This window comes from Rhinoderma darwinii, chromosome 3 (genome assembly GCF_050947455.1).
Source record: "Rhinoderma darwinii isolate aRhiDar2 chromosome 3, aRhiDar2.hap1, whole genome shotgun sequence".
In the NCBI taxonomy this organism is placed as follows: Eukaryota; Metazoa; Chordata; class Amphibia; order Anura; family Rhinodermatidae; genus Rhinoderma; species Rhinoderma darwinii.
The window spans coordinates 196,121,389-196,142,376 of record NC_134689.1 but is presented as its reverse complement, the minus strand read 5'-3'; positions in this window follow the sequence as shown (position 1 = coordinate 196,142,376).

Here is a 20,988-nt window from a genome sequence, read left to right as displayed (position 1 = left end):
TTTAATAGTTTTTCATGATGTCTACGTTAAAGGGGTTGTACCAGAATCAAAAATAATTACCTTTCCACAGGATAAGTGATAATCTTCTAAATTCTGGGGATCCCACATCTGGGACCCGAATCAATTATGAGAAATGGGGTCCCAAATCCCCGCAGTGAGGAGTAGCTTGAATGGACTGGCGGTTGAGCATTTTTTTCACATAGTTGTATTGAAAGCGTACTAAACTATGGTTTTCAATACAATAGAGGCAAACGTATTCCAACTGATACACTCTTATGCCATACATTTGACTTGTGATAGCCTATGGGTCCGTTAAGGCTCATGTACTCGGTCACTCTACTGTAACGCAGTGGGCCTTCAATTTCACACATCCTTAATGTACACCTCAGGTAAATTTCCCAGGGTAAATAACAAATTTAAAGGCAAAACATAATTTGAACCAAGTCTTATTTGCATCTTTTTTTTTTTTTTATTGTTCCACAAACAAAATGTTGCAGCCTAAAGGCCCTTTTACATGGACCAATGATCGGTTGAACAAGCGCTCGTACGAACGCTCATTCCCGATTATTGCCCTGTGAAAACGCTCATTCATCGGCTGATCGTATGTTTTCCGTAAACCAAAAAATCGTCACTAGTCGGCAGCACATCTCCCTGATGCTAATTCATGGGAACAAACAATCGTAGTAACTATCGTTTGTTCCCACACATAACTATCATTCCTTGAGAATGGAGCGGATGAGCACCGATCGACGTGCGGTTTCATTGATCGACGCTTGTTTTCATGCCCAGTAGTGGGCCATCTAAAAGGACCTTAAAAGTACATCTTCACAGATCAATGGGAGGCACTACTATAGCATCTCCAAGTGCACTGTTGACTGTTCCATAATGTACTTCTTGATAAAATATAAATCGAATGGAAAAATTCATTAAAAGCTAATGCTGTCACAGAGACAATCCAGATAAATGCAAAAATATATCAAGAAAACAATTTTATATTTCACTTTTGTTTTATGTCACTTAAAATTTCCACTGTGTGCATATTAATACAAAAAGCATTTCTTAGTTTTAATATTTGTAGGCAGTCATTTGTCAAATTGTATTGTAAATGAGGCGGTATGGAAAGTATGTAAATAAAGTTAAACCAGTAGAAATTTGTATTCTTTTTCACTGCTCGTGTTTTTTTTTTTTAACAATATAATGGATATACAGTATGAATTAAAATTGCTATATTGTTTTTATAAAGATTTATTTTTTTATTGTTTATTTTGCCTTATACATCTTGGCAAACCTGTAGTGTGCCATTATCATTGCTGAGAAGAAACTGCTTCTTTAGTTTATTCTATATACAATATTTATGAGGGGAAATAATGCAGCTGGGAGCATCTCTGCACCTAGAAAATATTGTATCTGCAAATATAAACCCTCTTTCTTCTGTTCTCATATGAGTAAATCTAGGTGTTGACCTCAGACCTTCGTGAAAATTGAGCTGACCTAAAATCATTGGCAGGTAAAGTGCAGTAATAATAGAAGTTGAAAATCAATACACTCTTCTTTACAGGGTCAATCTAAAGACATTTCAGTTTCAATGACAAAATGTTATTTGTCACCAAATACAATTCTAGCATTTCTGTGCAATACATAAAAACCTGTATTATAGCATATAAGCAGTTTAATACTCTTGGCTCAAGTATGCTTCTGCTGGATATGATATCCAAAAATAAAATGATTCAATATAGATTGATAGGAGTGTGATTTTACAAGCATATAACCCCATATAATGTGTACCAGAGAACAGCAGCAGCATTACAACTTAAATTCATAGATACTTTTCAGATCATAGATTATGATTGTCTGTGATTGCTTATGTCTTGGATTGCAGAAAAATGTAATAAACATAGAATTAAAAAATACCCATAAAATATGATATATAGGTGTAAAACTATTTAATACTTTAATTTATAATTTCTCATAGGTCATTCCATTTATCTAAATATCTGGTTTTATTGCATATTTTGAGAAATAGAACACCTATATTTATAAAGTAACTGTCATCAACAAACACAGGCTTTTCTTAAACAGCTATTCCAAGCCACAATCTATGCTACATCCACCAAACTATAGAAAAAAGACATGAACATACACATTATAATTGTTTTCTTAGCAACAATAGATCTATACATATAAACATGAACTTGAACAAAGAACATGGTTCTTTGTTAATATTTTGATCAAACTGTATAAGCCCACTTGCCTCTTCACGTCGGCCTCTTTTGTGGGTCCCTACTCTATTAGGTAGAGTATCGCATGGCAACCAGTGCCGCTGCAACAACAGCACCTGCAGGGGTGGCAACCGAGAAGCCAAACAGCTCCCCTCCTGCTAGGCTAAACCACTTTGGCTCTGTACCATATATTTCCACAGGCACAGCACCAAAGCAACAAAGACCACCACACAACATTACTACCAAGGAAACAGATCAAAAGAGCTCACCAATATGGCACTAGGCTACATCACTTTTACTAACGGCATTTTCAGATGCGTCAAGCACAATTAATCCATGCTAATCCTTCAACCCTTTACATCTTTTCACGTCAGTCATTAAGGGTACTGCTCTAACGTCCAGGATTGAAGTTACCTCCGATCCAAGCCATTTATCTCTTAGATGCTGCGATCAATAGCGACTGTGGCATCTAAGTGGATTCAGAGAGACGGGGCTACCTCTATCACCTCATCAGCACCCCTGCGGTGCGATCACAAGGTGCTAATGATTTCCATGGCAGTTGGGTGCCTAACAAACAGTGTATGCTTGTTAGATTTAAACCTACAGATATAATACACTGCAATACAGAAACCCGCTTGATGAATGCCCAAACAAAAAAAACAAAAAAACAATGCCAGAATTTCTGTTTCCTGGTCGTTCTTTGCTACAGCACAGAAACAAATGGGTTAATTCCTCACTGCTGGTAGGATAGGTGAAAAGAAACAATAAATAATCATTTAAGTAGACAATAACTAGACTCCTACGCCCCACGTCCTTGTGTCTTTCTTTCCTACTGTTGGCAGGGGCAGGTGTTTTTGTGTCTGTCTTTTTTCAGCTTCTCTTCTCCCAGGTTCTTTATCTGGGAGGGAGGCTCTGGTGTTTATTCCGCCACTCAGTCTCAGCGATGGCCAATTATTTTTTTCTGTAGGCAGCGTTCTGTCTATTTCCCCGGCATGTGCTGGGGTACTGCTGCTGTTGCGCTATTGGTTAGCGCATTGCTACGGACGGGGCCGCGTGTGATGCCTCTAGCCTTCCTGGTTGCGTCAGGGGCGCTGCCATCTTTTTTGTGTCAGCATCCCTGATTGGCTGGTGGTCCTCTCCTGACGTAGGTTGGGGGGCGGAGCCTTGTAGCGCTGGTCTCGCTGTGCCACCAATGTAGTTTTATTCTGTTGTGACTTCACAAAGGTACCGATTTTGTTGCAGGGTATTTATCTGGCTTCCCCCTGTTAGTTTCGGGAAATATTTTCCCTATTAGTAGGATCTGCAGGGGGGGGAGTGACTTACTATAAGAATCTGCCCTCCCGGTGGGCTACTATCCCAGTGGTATTTAAAGCCCCAGTTTTGGTTGTGTTAGCTGCCTATACAGAGATTCCTTATATGCTGCTGGGTTTTCTGCTTGCCCTGTCAAAGTAAGTTTCTATGTAGAGGTTTCCCATCCTCTAGCCTTGAGGCTGTTATTATGTTATTAGTTTTTTTTTATTAGATGTCTAGTCGTGGGTCTGAGGACTCAAGGAGATATGAACATAGAAGTGGAAAATTCTGATACAAAAGAAAGCACTTATCTTGTAAAAACTGTGACTCTCCGTTACCTAACGGTTGCCAAGAGAACTTATGTAGATTGCCTGCAAATGGAAGGCGGGAATACCACCACAGGAAATTAGGTCTTTCATAAGAGAATGTGTGGTTGGGACTGAGAGCTGGGGCTTTCACAGTCTCAGACATTGTATAATCGATTATACTTATATGTAGTCCCAACAAAAATAGACTGTGGTTTCAACTCCACTCAGATATATAACCAAAATCGATAAAGGAAGTCATACAACCATGACTATTTCGACAAACACAATATATATTTTATTGAAATACATAATAAATATTACACATTGTTTAAAAGAATGACAATATGTAAAGGATCTGCCAGACACAGCTTTTGTGTCGACGCCCGTGGGTAATCAGTCTGCACCTGCTCCTATGTCTGTGAGACTGACTCCATCTTCCACCACTCAGGATGGCAGGCTTAGGAGTGGGAGAGCCTATCACAGCCTGGCCAGACGGAGCTAGCTCCCGCCCACTGTCTATTAATACCTGCCTTTCCTGTTCCTCCTTTGCCTGTGATTCTGCTCTGCTTGTTTCCTGGCTCTGCTGCTGCTGCTTGAACTATTGATCCTCTGCTTGTTATTGACCTTGGCTTACTGACCACTCTCCTGCTCAGCGTTTTGTACCTCGTGCACTCCTGGTTTGACTCGGCTCGTTCACTACTCTCGTTGCTCACGGTGTCTCCGTGGGCAGCTGCCCCGTTTCCCTAGCTTCTGTGTACCCTTGTCTGTTTGTCTGTCGTGCACTTACTGAGCATAGGGACCGTCGCCCAGTTGTACCCCGTCGCCTAGGACGGGTCGTTGCAAGTAGGCAGGGACTGAGTGGCGGGTAGATTAGGGCTCACTTGTCTGTCTCCCTACCCCGTCATTACACAATAAGTGATGGATAACCATAAAAACAAGGATGCACACAAAAAATGCTATAGCAATTAAATAGGGAGCTATTGTATAGTGACAAAATTAAGTACAGACACCTCTGGAAGGAATATATTGTAGAAAAAATATAGCTACCAAGTTGAATATGTGAAAATTATGCAATATATTCCTCACAATGAACACAATGATGCATGTGACCAGACTCAATGTGAATGCAACATGGTAGTATGCAGAAAGATTTGATTCTATGGGGGAAGCTGCAGCTAACTAGATAGTGAGTGCAGCTAACAAGATAATCATGAAATTTGTTCTACCAGATGATGTTATAAAAAGTAAACTCAAAGCTCATCTAGATGGAAGTGACTAATGTGCCTGGTCGACTCTACATGCGTTTTAATTAGTTTTCCTCAGGAGGCGTATAGGTGGAAATGTTCCAGCCCAAGATAAATGGAGATGTACTAATAAAATATGGTAGAGGCTACCACGTGACATAGAGGGACTAAGTGCGAGCCTACGAACACCTGAGAGGTGAGGGATGTGGTAAACTCAAAGCTCATCTAGATGGAAGTGACTAATGTGCCTGGTCGACTCTACGCGCGTTTTTAATTAGTTTTCCTCAGGAGGCGTATAGGTGGAAATGTTCCAGCCCAAGATAAATGGAGATGTACTAATAAAATGTGGTAGAGGCTACCACGTGACATGGAGGGACTAAGTGCGAGCCTACGAACACCTGAGAGGTGAGGTTAGTAAATGCAATATATAAGTAACAAACCAGCAACCTGAACAGGAATAAAGTGCATGAGTGCCATATTAAGAAAATGATATATTTTTTGTGTCATTAAATTATGTACATATATAAAACATGAAATCACTTATTTTGAAAAAAGGGGTGTGCAGGGGCAGTACCGTGCTTATAAATAACACAACTGCCAAAAAAAACTAATCACTGAACAAAGTAAAAAATATAACCAAATAAGACCCCCAGTAAACATAAATAACTTGAGGATGCGTGAAAAGTGTCCAAAAATGAAAATACTGAATCAGGTGAAATAATCACTGCAAAATAACCACATGCATAGCTAGTAGAATTTAAATTACACAAAGCTACAAGTAAGTGTAAAAAAATGCAATAAATAAAAACATTTTCTGATCTTCTCTAAATGTCCATACACTCTAAATGCCTTAATAATAAGACGTCATCTATTCATATGGGTGGTCGCATGGGAATTGGTCATCTCATCAATTGACTCCCCTCTGTTTGCAATCTCATTTGTCCTGAGCATGATTTCTGTATTATCTACAATAAATCAAAAAATAGTTACCATCTGAAATCAAACAAAAATAAAAACTAATGAAGTCGTTGGACATCAATACAGAAATTAAAGTATAAAGAAAAGAAGTAAGTAAAAGAATAAAATACTACTAGATGTTTACATTTTTTGATTGTGTGTTCTAGCATGGTATATGTAGAATTATGACCATTCGAGTTATACCTTTATGATATTTGGGGTTGCATTACCCTTTGGATGATCTTGACCGTTAAATTCTGAGATTAGTACTTTATTTGATATATCAATGTAGACATGTTATAACTGGTATTTTCATATTGATATTTTCTCTGATACGCCTATTATTTAGATGGAGTTCTCTGTCTGTTCTCTGCATCTTCAGGCTTTTTTCATCTGGCCACATGAGGGTGTTTGTCTCTGTTCATATGTGTTTTTATATGTATGTATTCCTGCATTTTATATTCAATAAATGTTGTACTTTTCAATATCAGTAGTTTTTTAAAGTAATTTCTGTTCTCTTTTTGGTTTAAAATGTTATAACTCAATTGGAAAGACATATCTTTAACTGTATAGAGGGATTATATGGGTTCTATCCTGATAGCCAATTCAGCAGGTCTGTCTCAGAGTCATCTTCGTAAAGTGATGGAATTTTTGGTCAACTTATGTTGGCTCATAAACAGAAAGAAGTCCAATTTAGTTCCAACACAGAGGTGCCAGTTTTTGGGTTCATCCTGTATTCCAGGAAAATGTCGGTCGCTCTCTTGGAGGAGATACATCGGAATTTAACCACTCATATAGCAGATTTGATGCTGGTCAAGGTGTTGTTTTTTCACAAAGTTATGAGAACCCTAAGACTTATGGATTCAGCAGTAGAGGCCATCACATGGGCCAGAGGGCACATGAGTGATCTCCAGCTGAATCTTCTATCTCAATGCAACAGATCCATAGTCTCTAGAATTCATGGTGATAGCTTCTACCACCAGGGAGCCTCTAACATGGTGGTTGAGCTCGATGAATGGCAAGTCAATAAAGCCTCAGTGAAAGAAACCTTGATGTCGTCCAGAGGATGTACGACTACTAAGATCTTTAAGAGTAGTTGAAACCTTCAAGAGGTGGTTGGTAAATAAGGGAAGGACAATACATGAACCTTCAGTGACTGATATTTTTTTTATTTCTTCAGGCCGGATTTGACCAGGGGTTAAAACCAATCTCCCTAGCAGTTCAGATATCAGTGTTGTCGGCCTGGTCAGGAAAGTCTGGGCTAAAGAATCGCTGGTGAAGAGATTCATGACAGCTACCAGGAGGCTCAGACCAAGGGTTTTAGAGCCATATCCTAGTTGGAACCTTCCACTTGGTATTAAGGGTGCTTATGAAATTTCCCTTTGAGCCTTTGCAGGATCTGGATCTGAAGATGTTAACATACAAGTTGTTATCTCTGACTGCTATTATAACTGTGAAAAGAATAAGCGATATCCAAGCCCTGGCATGTAACCGTATATATCCTTTTACCCAGGGAGAGTAGTACTTGGAACTCTAACAACTTTTTTGCCAATAGCGCAGTCGATGACGAATATCAATCATGCTTACCATCATTTTTGACGGAAGAGCTAGAAGCATCAGGACAGAATCTACACACCCTGGGTGTGGGTAGAGCACTACACCTATATGTTGAAAGGACTAGGTCTTTTAGAAATGTAGAGAACCTATTTGTTATGTTTCTTCCAAGGAAGAAAGAATTTAAAGCTTCTAAAGCTACATTAGCAAGATGGCTAAAAGAGACTATTATCCTTTGTTATAAGTTAGGGGGAGAGCCGCCTCCTGAAAAAGTTTGCGCTCATTTAACTCAGGCCATGGCGGCTTCGTGGGCAGAAAGAGGAAGGTTTCCGTTGGAAAAGATCTGTGCAGCAGCTTCTCCGTCCCAACCAAACACCTTCATGAAGCACTATAGACTGGACATTGGGGCTTTAGAGGAAGCAGCCTTTCAACGCACAGATTTGTCTTCGTCGTGCCCACCTATATAATCTTGCTATGTCCCATTTGTTTCTGTGCTGCTGTGTAGGACGACCAGGAAAGAAGGTATAAAGTGTGAGATGGAGACCCCAACAGTTTGGGGGGAGATTTAGTGGATACAACTAATTCATTAGCTTCATTTTTAATAAAATATCCAAATAATACTAATATTTGTTTTTTATATAGCTCCAACATATTCCGCAGCCCTTTACAATTAGGAAAGTAGAAAACAAACAACAAAAACGACAAACAAAACAAATTAACAAACAGTAAGACAAAAAGGAGAGAGGTCCATGCACAAAAGAGCTTACAATCTAAATGGAATGGGAGGAGTGACACAATAGGTACAAGGTGGTAATTTTGTCCAGGGGACCAGCCCTCTGTGTAAATATAGAAAATATAAATGAAGGTGCATGAATATGTCCCCTAGCCTCAGTGGCGTAACTACCACAGTAGCAGCCGTAGCAGCTGCTACGGGGCCCGCGGCATGGGGGGGCCCGTGTCGCCCTGACAGGCACATTACATTATGTGCCAGGCCTGGAGGCACGGGTCCCCTCATGCCTAGTAGTAGCATCACTAACGTTTCACTAGGCATCCGGGGGCGGGGGCCCGGTAATAGCCGCTGCACTGCACACTGTGCGCTGATAGTCTGCCACAGTTGAATAGGACGGCGATAGGTGGTAGGGGGAGAGCTCAGGCGGTGGAGCGGACAGGGGGCGGAGGCCACTATGTGTGATCCTGCAGTCATGTGTTGCTCTCCGTCTTTTGTAACCTGCAGACAATAGCACAAGGAGCAGATGTGTGGTGAGCTCGGATCCACTGTCCCGTCATGTGATTGATATTTGCAGAGCAATTTCTCTTTGCTCTGGGCTCCTTGCGAGTATTACAGGAGGTAGAGGCTTACAGGAGGCTTAACATGTGTCTGACCTTGCCGTGTAGACTCTTTCTGTTCCCACACTCAGCATGTACCGTGGGGCTGACCACCATTCTGTGCCCTGTTATTCTTGGCCTCCGCTGGCTGGAGAAGCGCAGTTTGGGGTGACACAACCCTGTTATATGTTATTTGGAAGTGACTGACCACCCACAGCTGGGAGCGGGAACAGAGGTGTCCAGCTGCACTCAGAGCGCCGGTTCACATGGAGTCTGTTATTTTTGTATTAAACATTCTATGTTTAGAACTCAAAAAGTATAAATTCATGTAAATTCACAAAGACAAAGCTGAAATCATCATGTCCTTATGGTTCAGGTAGAGCATGTGACGACCCTGGCTTCTTGCAGGGCTATGATGGTAGCCTTGTGCCAACTATATGAAAGACACATTTTATGTAATGTAGGGTATGATGCCTGGTGCTAGCTATATGAAGGACACATTGTATGTAGGGTATGATGCCTGGCAGTGGCATAACTACCGCAGTAGCAGCCGTAGTGGCTGCTACGGGGCCCGCAGCATGAGGGGGCCCGCTTCGCCCGCCGGCACGGGCCCCCACCATGGCCGGAGGCTCCGCTAGCAGCCACTATGGCTGCTACAGTGCGACGCAACTGAAGGGGTTGTTCCTACAAAAGAGATGTATCCCCTATCCACAGGAGAGGGGATACATGTGTGATCGCTGGCAGCGATAAGGAGAACAGGGGACCGGAAGTCCCCAAAGTTCTTCCATGACAAACCTCGGACTTCCGGGGTCTGTCTGCAGCTCCATAGAAATGACTTGCGCAATGGTCGCAGACGCCAGAAGTCCGAGGTTTGTCATGGAGAACTTCGGGGGACTTTTGGTCCCCTGTTCTCCTTATCGCTGCCAGCGATCACACATGTATCCCCTATCCTGTGGATAGGGGATACATCTCTATTGTAGGACAAACTATAGGCCGTTTTTTGTTGGGGGCTGCATGGCGTTACCTACAGGGGGGGGTTTAGGGCTGTATGGTGTTATCTACTGGGGGGGCTGTCTGGCGTTATCTACAGGGGGGGCTGTCTGGCGTTATCTACAGGGGGGGCTGTCTGGCGTTATCTACAGGGGGGGCTGTATGGCGCTATCTACAGGGGGGCTGTATGGCGCTATCTACAGGGGGGCTGTATGGCGTTATCTACAGGGGGGCTGTATGGCGTTATCTACAGGGGGGCTGTATGGCGCTATCTACAGGGGAGGGCTGTATGGCGTTATCTACACTGGGGCTGTATGGCGTTATCTACAGGGGAGGGCTGTATGGCGTTATCTACAGGGGGGGCTGTCTGGCGTTATCTACAGGGGGGGCTGTATGGCGCTATCTACAGGGGGGCTGTATGGCGCTATCTACAGGGGGGCTGTATAGCGTTATCTACAGGGGAGGGCTGTATGGTGTTATCTACAGGGGGTCTGTATGGCGTTATCTACAGGGGAGGGCTGTATAGCGTTATCTACAGGGGGAGGGCTGTATGACGTTATCTACAGGGGGCTGTATGGTGCTATCTATAGGGGCGCTGTGTGGCGGAATATATAGGGAGGCACTATCTACAAGAGGGGGGGGTTGTGTGATAACCAGCGGAGGGGGGGCCCCAGTCAAAAGTTTGCTATGGGGCCCAGTCTTTCCTAGTTACGCCCCTGCCTAGCCTGTATCATAGACAATATGGATATAATGTGCAACAAGTGTAGCTAGCTGAGGACATAGCATAGCAAAGTGAAGTGAAGATATTTGTGTCAGGTCGTCTATGTGTCATGTTTTATGGTTATGTGTAGAGATGAGCGAACCGGGACAACCGAACCCGGTTTCGGTCCGAACTTCAGGAAAAGTTCGGTTCGCAGCGAATCCGAACTTCACCGGGTTCGGCCGAACCCGTTTTGACCGAACCCGGCTACATTTTTGGCGCCTGCCACATGTTACATCTAAAATGGAGGATTTCACAAGATCACCTGACATCAGGCTACCCCATAATGCCTTGCAAACGGCTCTCCCAGCCAATCGGGAGGCAGCATAGGGGCGGGCTCAAGCCTGTAATAAAAGTCTATGCACGGAGCTCAGCGGCCATTTTACAGACAGGAGCTGTAGGGATAGCATCTCTGTGCAGTAAGGGAAAGCTTTAGGAATCTAAAAGGCAGGAATCCAGAAATCGAAGGGGCTCATCCACTACTCACTACTCAGCCAGTGTGTGAATACGCTTTTATAAGGGGCTCATCCCCGTTGCATCCAACTTGCAATACAGGCAGCCTTTGTAGTAGTGGTAGCAGTAGTACTACAAGGCCCAGCATTCCCTGAGTGCACTGCAGCGAGGCTGATTGAACTTCTCATTCATTGCCATTTGCCAAGGCAGTGTCAGTGTGTGAATACGCTTTTAGAAGGGGCTCATCCCTGGCCGTTAACAGGAATAACAATCCAACTTGCGATACAGGCAGCCTAGTAGTACTACAAGGCCCAGCATTCCCTGAGTGGACTGCAGCGAGGCTGATTGAAATTCTCATTCATTGCCATTTGCCAAGCCAGTGTCAGTGTGTGAATACGCTTTTAGAAGGGGCTCATCCCCGGCCGTTAACATAACAAACAATCCAACTTGGGATACAGGCAGCCTAGTAGTACTACAAGGCCCAGCATTCCCTGAGTGCACTGCAGCGAGGCTGATTGAAATTCTCATTCATTGCCATTTGCCAAGCCAGTGTCAGTGTGTGAATATGCTTTTAGAAGGGGCTCATCCCTGGCCGTTAACAGGAATAACAATCCAACTTGCGATACAGGCAGCCTAGTAGTACTACAAGGCCCAGCATTCCCTGAGTGCACTGCAGCGAGGCTGATTGAAATTCTCATTCATTGCCATTTGCCAAGGCAGTGTCAGTGTGTGAATACGCTTTTAGAAGGGGCTCATCCCCGGCCGTTAACATAACAAACAATCCAACTTGGGATACAGGCAGCCTAGTAGTACTACAAGGCCCAGCATTCCCTGAGTGCACTGCAGCGAGGCTGATTGAAATTCTCATTCATTGCCATTTGCCAAGCCAGTGTCAGTGTGTGAATACGCTTTTAGAAGGGGCTCATCCCTGGCCGTTAACAGGAATAACAATCCAACTTGCGATACAGGCAGCCTAGTAGTACTACAAGGCCCAGCATTCCCTGAGTGCACTGCAGCGAGGCTGATTGAAATTCTCATTCATTGCCATTTGCCAAGGCAGTGTCAGTGTGTGAATACGCTTTTAGAAGGGGCTCATCCCTGGCCGTTAACAGGAATAACAATCCAACTTGCGATACAGGCAGCCTAGTAGTACTACAAGGCCCAGCATTCCCTGAGTGCACTGCAGCGAGGCTGATTGAAATTCTCATTCATTGCCATTTGCCAAGGCAGTGTCAGTGTGTGAATACGCTTTTAGAAGGGGCTCATCCCTGGCCGTTAACAGGAATAACAATCCAACTTGCGATACAGGCAGCCTAGTAGTACTACAAGGCCCAGCATTCCCTGAGTGCACTGCAGCGAGGCTGATTGAAATTCTCATTCATTGCCATTTGCCAAGGCAGTGTCAGTGTGTGAATACGGTTTTAGAAGGGGCTCATCCCTGGCCGTTAACATAACAAACAATCCAACTTGGGATACAGGCAGCCTAGTAGTACTACAAGGCCCAGCATTCCCTGAGTGCACTGCAGCGAGGCTGATTGAAATTCTCATTCAGTGCCATTTGCCAAGGCAGTGTCAGTGTGTGAATACGCTTTTAGAAGGGGCTCATCCCTGGCCGTTAACAGGAATAACAATCCAACTTGCGATACAGGCAGCCTAGTAGTACTACAAGGCCCAGCATTCCCTGAGTGCACTGCAGCGAGGCTGATTGAAATTCTCATTCATTGCCATTTGCCAAGCCAGTGTCAGTGTGTGAATACGCTTTTAGAAGGGGCTCTGAAATGTCTGGGAAAAAAAAGGTTGTGAAAGGACGGGGTAGAGGAAAAAACACCCATGCCGTCTCCTCTTCCAGTCCAAATGTTGGATCTGTTGGTGCCACACCCAGTACCAGCATTTGTGGCACAAGACATGTGCCCAGTTCCACTAGTAGCAGCTGCCATGTGCCTGCTCGTAGTAGTATCAGCAAGCCAGACTTGTCCATCTCCTCCGGTGGGCGGGTTACTTTAGACAATACGGCCATTGTGGACTGGTTGGCTGGCTCGCGGTCATCTCAGCAGGAAGACTCTGACGATCTGGCTTCAAGCCAGGTTTCGTTGGATTCCAGATCCTCTACAGTTCCTTGGCACGGTGACAGTAGTAATATAGGTATTTCTAGCGTTTCCATTCCATCATCTATGTCTTCGCTCCCCCTTCCTAGCGGGAAGCCATCTTTCCTGAGAGTCCTAAGAGACATCTCCTCGGGTGCGAAGGAAGATACTGAACAACATAGTGATGATGATGATGATGATGATGATTTATATTCCGCGAGTCAGCCAACGGAGTGTGTTGCGGCGGTGGTGGAGGTGGAAGCGGTGACCGAGACGCATAGCTGCGGTAGTGGGGGTGTTGGTGGTGGTAGCCGCGGTGGCAGACGCAGTAATGAGGGGGGGCATGGAGCCCGCCATGATGTCACATCACATTCACAACACAGTGACAGAAGTGGCGGGGATGATGAGGAAGGCTATGATGATGATGTTGTTTTAGACAGGACGTGGGAACCAGGTGACGAGGTGATGACGGCGTCAGAGGAGGAGGGTAGTAGTGGCGGCACTGGACGTGATAAACAGCCAAGCCGAGGTAGGGGCAGAAGTCAATCTGCAAAACGTTGCAGCGGTAGGGTCAGCTCAGGAGCCGGTGACGGCGACGCAGATGCTGGTGTAGGCTCCCGAAAAAAGCCTGCCAGACAAGGGGCAAGCTCGGGTGGTTGTGGTGGTGGTGGTGGTGGTGGGCGTGGTACTACCTCTTTACGGTACTCTGCCGTGTGGCAATTTTTCTGTACCTTCCCGGAGGACGAACATGGCACAGTGCCGTATCTGCAAGCAGTAAGTAAGGCGTGGGCAGGGCAGCAATGTAGGAACTACTGCTCTACGTAAACACATGGAACGACATCACAAGGCCATGTGGGACAATTAACATGCCCCACCATCATGTACATCTAATGAAGACCCCTCTTCCGCTGCTGCTGCTGCTCCGAGTCCCTGTCATCTAAGTAGTAGCCAGGCCTTATCCACCATGTCGTTGTCATCATCATCATCACTTTCATCTAGTGCTCCTCCTACGTCCCGTCAGTTATCCATTATGGAGTCGTTGTCCAATAAGCAACAATATATACCCAGTCATCCACTTGTCGTGCGGCTTAATTCACACCTGGCTAAGTTGTTGGTGGTGCAGTCGCTGCCGTACCACCTGGTCGACTCCGCCGGCTTCAAGCAATTGATGGCGTGCGGTCAGCCTAGGTGGCGAATACCTACCCGACATTACTTCTCCAAAACATCTGTCCCTGCCTTGCACAAGCATGTGGAGGAAAAGGTGTGCCAGTCCTTGCAATTATCCGTGTGCAGCAGGGTACATGCCACCGTCGACACGTGGAGCACCAACTATGGGCAGGGACAGTGTAGTGTCCCACAGGAGCACTACTATGAAAACTATGTTTGTATTCATGTGTTGTGTTATGCTGCCATCTACAGGTTCAGAAATGTTATGACATTGTGTTTCAGCCTATGCGGAGTGTTTTTCTATAATGTAACAGAAGCTGGGAGGAGTTAATTAGGGAGTGGTTAGAGTGAGTGAGGGCTGTGGTGAGCTAGGAGTGGATGCAGCAGGAAGCACAGTGAAGGTGCTCCTGAGTTCAGCCATTTGCGGATTACAGAGAAAGACAGGCCTAAAGAGATTCATTGGAATAACAGCTCAAGGAGCCAGAAGAGTCCAGAAAGAGAGACTGTGAGTAGAGAGATAATAGCACTCCTGCATTTAGCATTGGGCTACACTGATTGAGCTGAATTTGGATGACATATTTGTATTGTACTATCTCCATCTTGAAACGTAAAAGTGTGCTGCAAGCTCTCCTGATTAACTGCCACCACCGTCTCCTGTCTTCTATTTGCACTCTACACCAAGGGCACCCCAAATAACACCAGACAGGAGTCAGCCACCAAGGGAGTGCCCCGGGGGAAACAACAGTCATCATCATCATCTTGTGCAACCCCCTTATCACTGTGTGTGTGTGTCCCTGGGAGGTGGGAAGGCCTGCAAGGCAAAATACCACCGTGACACAAGACAGAGAGCCCAGTATCCACCATTTTGGGTTCCTGCATTCCCCGCCACCCACGGGCCACCACATATAATTTTGGCATCACGAACAGGATATCTATGGCCTCTGTGCCTTATGAACTAAGTCAGCGCTGATGCGCCACAGCCGAAGCCAGATTATCGCAGCCGGAGCAGAGTTACAGACATTTCGCTACAGCCGGAATAAAAGTTTCCCGCCAAGTCGCCGCCATATTGGAAGTGGCAAGGAGCTGCGCAAGAGAACCCGCGAAAACAGCGGAGCAGCTAAGAGAAAGCTGGTGAGTGCCTGAATAGGCCAGTAAATGAGATTTAAAGTAAAAAGTGGCAGTTAACAGTGTAGAGACACCGGAAAAGATATCCGGAAAAGAGGCTTAGTGCATAGCCTGAAATTGAAAACCCGTTGCTAGGGGTTACTGTAGGACTTATTGCACAAAATGTCTGACGACGGAGATAACGGCTCTCCAAGCCCCAGTGGGTCACCTCCAACAGCGCAAGTGATGCCACTCACTATGCCCTATTACTTTGGAGCACCATGGCTTCCTCGCTACAAAGGCGAAGTTCATTCCCTGAGGGAATTCAAAGAGAAGATGCTGTCCATGTTCCGTTTGTATCCTGTCTCAACAGACCAGAGGGTTGAGATATTGATAGGACAACTAGAGGGCGCAGCATTAAGAGAAGTGAAATCCTGGCCCAGAACAGAGAAAAAAACAGTGGAACAGATACTGGACCGATTGCGTGCCACATTTGAAGTAAGGACTGTGGCAGAGCTCAAGATGAGATTCTTTGGAAAGAAGCAGCAGCCCGGTGAGTCATTGAGAGACTTTGCTTTATCCCTGCAGGAGGCCCAGCGGGCAATTATGCAAGTAGAACCCTTAGAGGCTGCAGAGGCTGACAAGGCCTTAAGGGAGCAGTTTGTTGAAGGAGCTGCATCTGAAGCTCTTAAAAGTCAGCTCAGAATGTTGGCCTCCCAGAACCCAAGCTGTATCTTCTTGGACTTTAAAGAGCTCGCAATTAGAATCCTGGGGACTGAAGCCGCAGCGGTTCAAGCCAAAGTTTTCCCCTATTCCATAGAGACTCCTACGGAGTCGCAAGTAGATCATCCTACAGCAGCGGGAAGTCAAGTTGCACTAGCTCAGTGTGCTCACATGCAAGCTCAAGATCCAGTTGGTGAACTGAGGGACCAAATTGCTGTCCTCACCAAGAGCCTCAGTAAAATGTGCCAGAAAATGGAAGATATGGAGCAACGCCAGAAAGAAAGCCGCCGCTACTCCAGTAACAGGTTCAGTAACCGATCAGAAGGGGGAAGTTACCGGAATTGGGGTAGACGCTCTTCTGACAGATTTGATACCACCGGAAGACCCATTTGTCGTAGGTGTCAAAGAGCTGGCCATATTGAAAGAGAATGTCGTCAGTTAAAAGACAATCCCCCGAGGCAGAGGACCGCCCCTCGGGAGGAAGACCAATAGGTCCCACAACACCAGAATGGATTCCCCGGTACATTGGGCAGTGTCCAGTGATTACGATCCACCTAAATGGGATCCCACTGTCGGCCTTACTGGACACTGGCTCTCAAGTCACCACTCTGCAGAGAAGTTGGTTTGAGAAGTACTGGGACCTCGACCAGCTGATACAACCCCCAGACACGTGGCTTAACATTGTAGCCAGTAATGGACAATCGATACCCCATCGGGGCTACTGGGAACCCACGATCCAGATGGGAGAAACTGAACTGCCCCAGCAAGGCGTAATTGTAGTGAACGTCTGGGATGATGACTTTCCACCAGTGGTGCTGGGCATGAATGTTCTTAGGAATTGCTATGAAGAGATGCTAGATGCCCTACACCGAGCACTTTCTACAGTCCCTGTCTCCAATCAAAATGAAATTCAGCATGCTATCCGTCTCTTGAATGCCCAACAGAGGTTCACGAATGAAAAGGGTGAGATCTGCCGTGCCCGCATCATGGACTCACAACCAGTGACTCTGGAACCAGAGACGGAAACCATTCTGTGGTGTCGAGCTCGTCCAGGTTTGCAAGGTCAAGATTACCAGGCCCTTGTGGAACCTCTTCTTCTGGAAGATCATCCGACCGTGCTAGCAGCCAGAAGTCTAGTGACTGTTTCTAATGGAAGGGTACCTATTCGCCTCCTGAACATTGGTGATACGGCTGTGGTACTGAGTAAATACCGTCCAGTTGCTAAGCTCTCACAGGTCTTCTTCCAAGATGTCTGGAGCCCTGAGACTACAGTGTTCCAGCAAGCTACCCAGAATCAAGTTACCCCTGAGATGACAACAAAACCCTGGTGGACCGAGATCCATGTTGGCGATGCTAATACTACCGAAGAGGAGATCGAAGGAGCCCTGATGGTGGCCAAAGACAATCAACAAGCCTTCAGTAAACATCCTATGGATTTTGGGAAGGCTACTATCATTGAGCACACCATCCCTACAGGCGTCCATCCACCCATCAAAGAAAGGTACCGTCCCCTTTCACCAGCCATGTACCAGCCAGTGAAGAAAATGATTCGGGAGATGAAGGACGCAGATGTGATTCGGGAGAGCTACAGTCCATGGGCTGCACCCCTAGTCCTGGTGAAAAAGAAGGATGGCAACATTAGATTCTGCGTGGACTACCGCAAAATCAATAATATCACTCACAAGGATGCGTATCCCCTGCCACGCATTGAAGAATCCCTGACTGCTTTGGCGTCTGCTGCCTACTTCTCAACTCTGGATTTGACCAGCGGGTATTGGCAGGTACCTATGGCTCCCGAAGATAGGGAAAAGACTGCTTTCACTACTCCCATGGGGTTGTTCGAGTTTAATTGTATGCCCTTTGGGCTATGCAATGCCCCGGGAACCTTCCAGAGGCTGATGGAACGCTGCCTGGGTCACCAAAACTTCGAGACCGTCCTCTTGTACCTGGACGACGTAATCATCTACTCAAAGACTTATGAGGAACACCTACAGCACCTGGCAGAAGTCCTCAAAACCCTCATCAAATATGGCCTGAAAGTGAAACCCTCCAAGTGTCATCTCCTGAAGCCGGAAGTCCATTACTTAGGCCATGTCGTGAGTGCAGAAGGAGTGGTTCCTGATCCAGGCAAAGTAGCAGCAGTAAAGAGCTGGCCAGCCCCTACCACAGTCAAGGAGGTGAGAAGTTTCTTGGGATTTGCAGGGTATTATAGACGGTTCATCCCACACTTTGCCCAGATTGCAGAACCCCTCCAGGGATTGTTAAGAGGTCACTCCAAGGAAGCTATGAAGAGAAGGATCCCGATTGAGTGGGCTGAAGCCCATGAAGCCGCTTTCCAGAAGCTGAAGCAGCTGTTAACCGAACCACCTATCCTGGGATATCCTGACTACAACCAACCCTTTAGGCTGTATACTGATGCCAGCCAGAAGGGATTGGGGGCCGTCCTGGCGCAGGTACAGGACCAGAAAGAGAGAGTCATCGCTTATGCCAGCAGAGGTCTTCGAGGCGCTGAACGGAACGACCAGAATTATAGTTCCTTTAAGCTGGAATTCCTGGCCCTTGTGTGGGCAGTGACCGAAAAATTTAAAGATTACCTGGCTGCAACACCCTTCATCGTCTTCACGGATAATAATCCGCTGGCCCACTTGGATACAGCGCGACTGGGAGCTCTTGAACAGCGATGGGCATCCAGACTGGCGAATTATCAGTTTGTGATCAAGTACCGGACTGGTGCGTCCAACGTGAATGCCGATGCCTTATCCCGTTTGCCTGTGGGTGAAGAACTGGTCCGATGTAATGATGAATGGGAAGAGGTAGAGATGCCTACATTCTATGCTCAGTTTGCAACCCAGAATTCGGTGATCGCTCAGAGGAAGCGAAACGAACATCCGCAACCAAATGTTCCTGACTGCTCCCAAGATTCCAGACAGTGGGCTAGATTCCAACGGGAGAGTAGAAACCTACAGGAATTGCAGACTTCCCTTCTTCAGAAGAGGACTCCGGACCGAATACGTAGAGGTCAAGCTGATCAGGAATTAATTTGTCTATGGAGACTGAGGAATCGACTTTTCGTGTCCAGAGGTCTACTACAGAGGACTGCCCTGGATCCAGTAACGGGTGAGCGTCTACATCAAATTGTGGTACCCCGGCGAGATTCCAAATCCATCTTGGAAGCCTACCATGACAGATCGGGACACTTTGGGGTTCATAAAACGGAAGATACCATACGCCGACGATTTTACTGGATTGGCATGAGAGACGACATAGAGAAGTGGTGCCGAGAATGTCCCACCTGTGCTCAGAGCCGAGGAGAGCGTCATGACCAGAGAGCCCCACTTCACCCCATCATCAGTCATAGACCGCTGGAACTGGTAGCCATTGACCATGTCAAGTTTGAACCAAGCCGCACTGGGTATACTTATGCTATAACTATAATTGACCACTATACGAAGTTCGTGGTAGCTATGCCAGTGAAAGACCTGACTGCCAAGACCACCGCTGCCATCTTTTGGAAGAATTTCGTACTCCCCTATGGCTGTCCGGACAAGATCCTGACTGATCGTGGTTCCGCATTTGAGTCTCAACTGTTCCACGAGTTGTGTTCCCTCTATGGCTGTCAGAAGCTGAGAACTACCGCTTATCATCCACAAGGTAATGGCTTATGTGAAAAGATGAACCAGACTCTTATTGGGATGTTAAGAACTGTTCCGTCCCAGAAGAGGGCTGATTGGCCGACTCTCCTGCCAGAATTGGTGTACCTGTATAACAACACTGTGCACTGCTCCACAGGGTACACTCCTTACTATCTCCTGTTTGGCCATCAGGGCAAATTGCCTTCGGACTTGGCCATGGATGTCGAAGTTCCAGATGCTATCAACCCCCTGCCAAACACAGAGTGGGTGAGTGATCACCAGCGTCGCCTGGCTGAAGCCAACGAGATTGTGGAAAGACGGATGGAAGATGCTCGTCAAAGGCAACAAGCAGGTTTTGATCAAAAGGCCGAAGCAGAACCCTTCCAAATTGGAGACCGTGTGTGGCTGAAAAACAACCATCGTTCAAGTAAGTTGGACAGCAAGTGGCAGAAAGAACCATACACAATTAAGTCCATCCCGCACCCTGGGACTGATGTCTATGAGATTGTGCGCGAAGGCCGAGATTCCCAAGTCGTCCACCGTAATCGTCTCAAGCTCTGCCTAAAGGAAGAGGTACCAGCAGAACCACAGACAACTGAGAAATCTCCTGCAGCTGAACCGCTACCGCCAACAACTAGTATGTCCCCTCTTGATTGGCTGTTCCAACCTTGGCTGTCTATTTTTGTTCCAAGAACTGTTCTTGATCCCGGCGAAGACCAAGTGACCTCGTCATCCGAGTTCCGGCCTGGTCCAGAGGAATCCAGGGACCCTGAAATTGTTATAGAGGAGCCCCTGAGGAGATCTGATAGAGCTACCCGAGGTAAGATGCCAGCTCGATATCAAGATTGAACTGTTGAATCTGAGACTTCATTTTTGGATTATCCTTCACCAGAGACATTGTATTGTTTGCATCCCAATTGGGTAACAAGCCCTTCATTTTCCCCAGTTCATATGACAAGGACTCTTGGACATTTTCCCTGTTCAGCATTATATCCTCATATTCCTCAGAGACTGTATGGACTCTTAGTTTATTATTGCAATTGTGATTAACCTTTGTTTTAGGTTAACCTGCCGCCTGGAGAGTCGGACGCCGAGGACGGCTTTATTTAAAGAGGGGGTGTATGTAGTGTCCCACAGGAGCACTACTATGAAAACTATGTTTGTATTCATGTGTTGT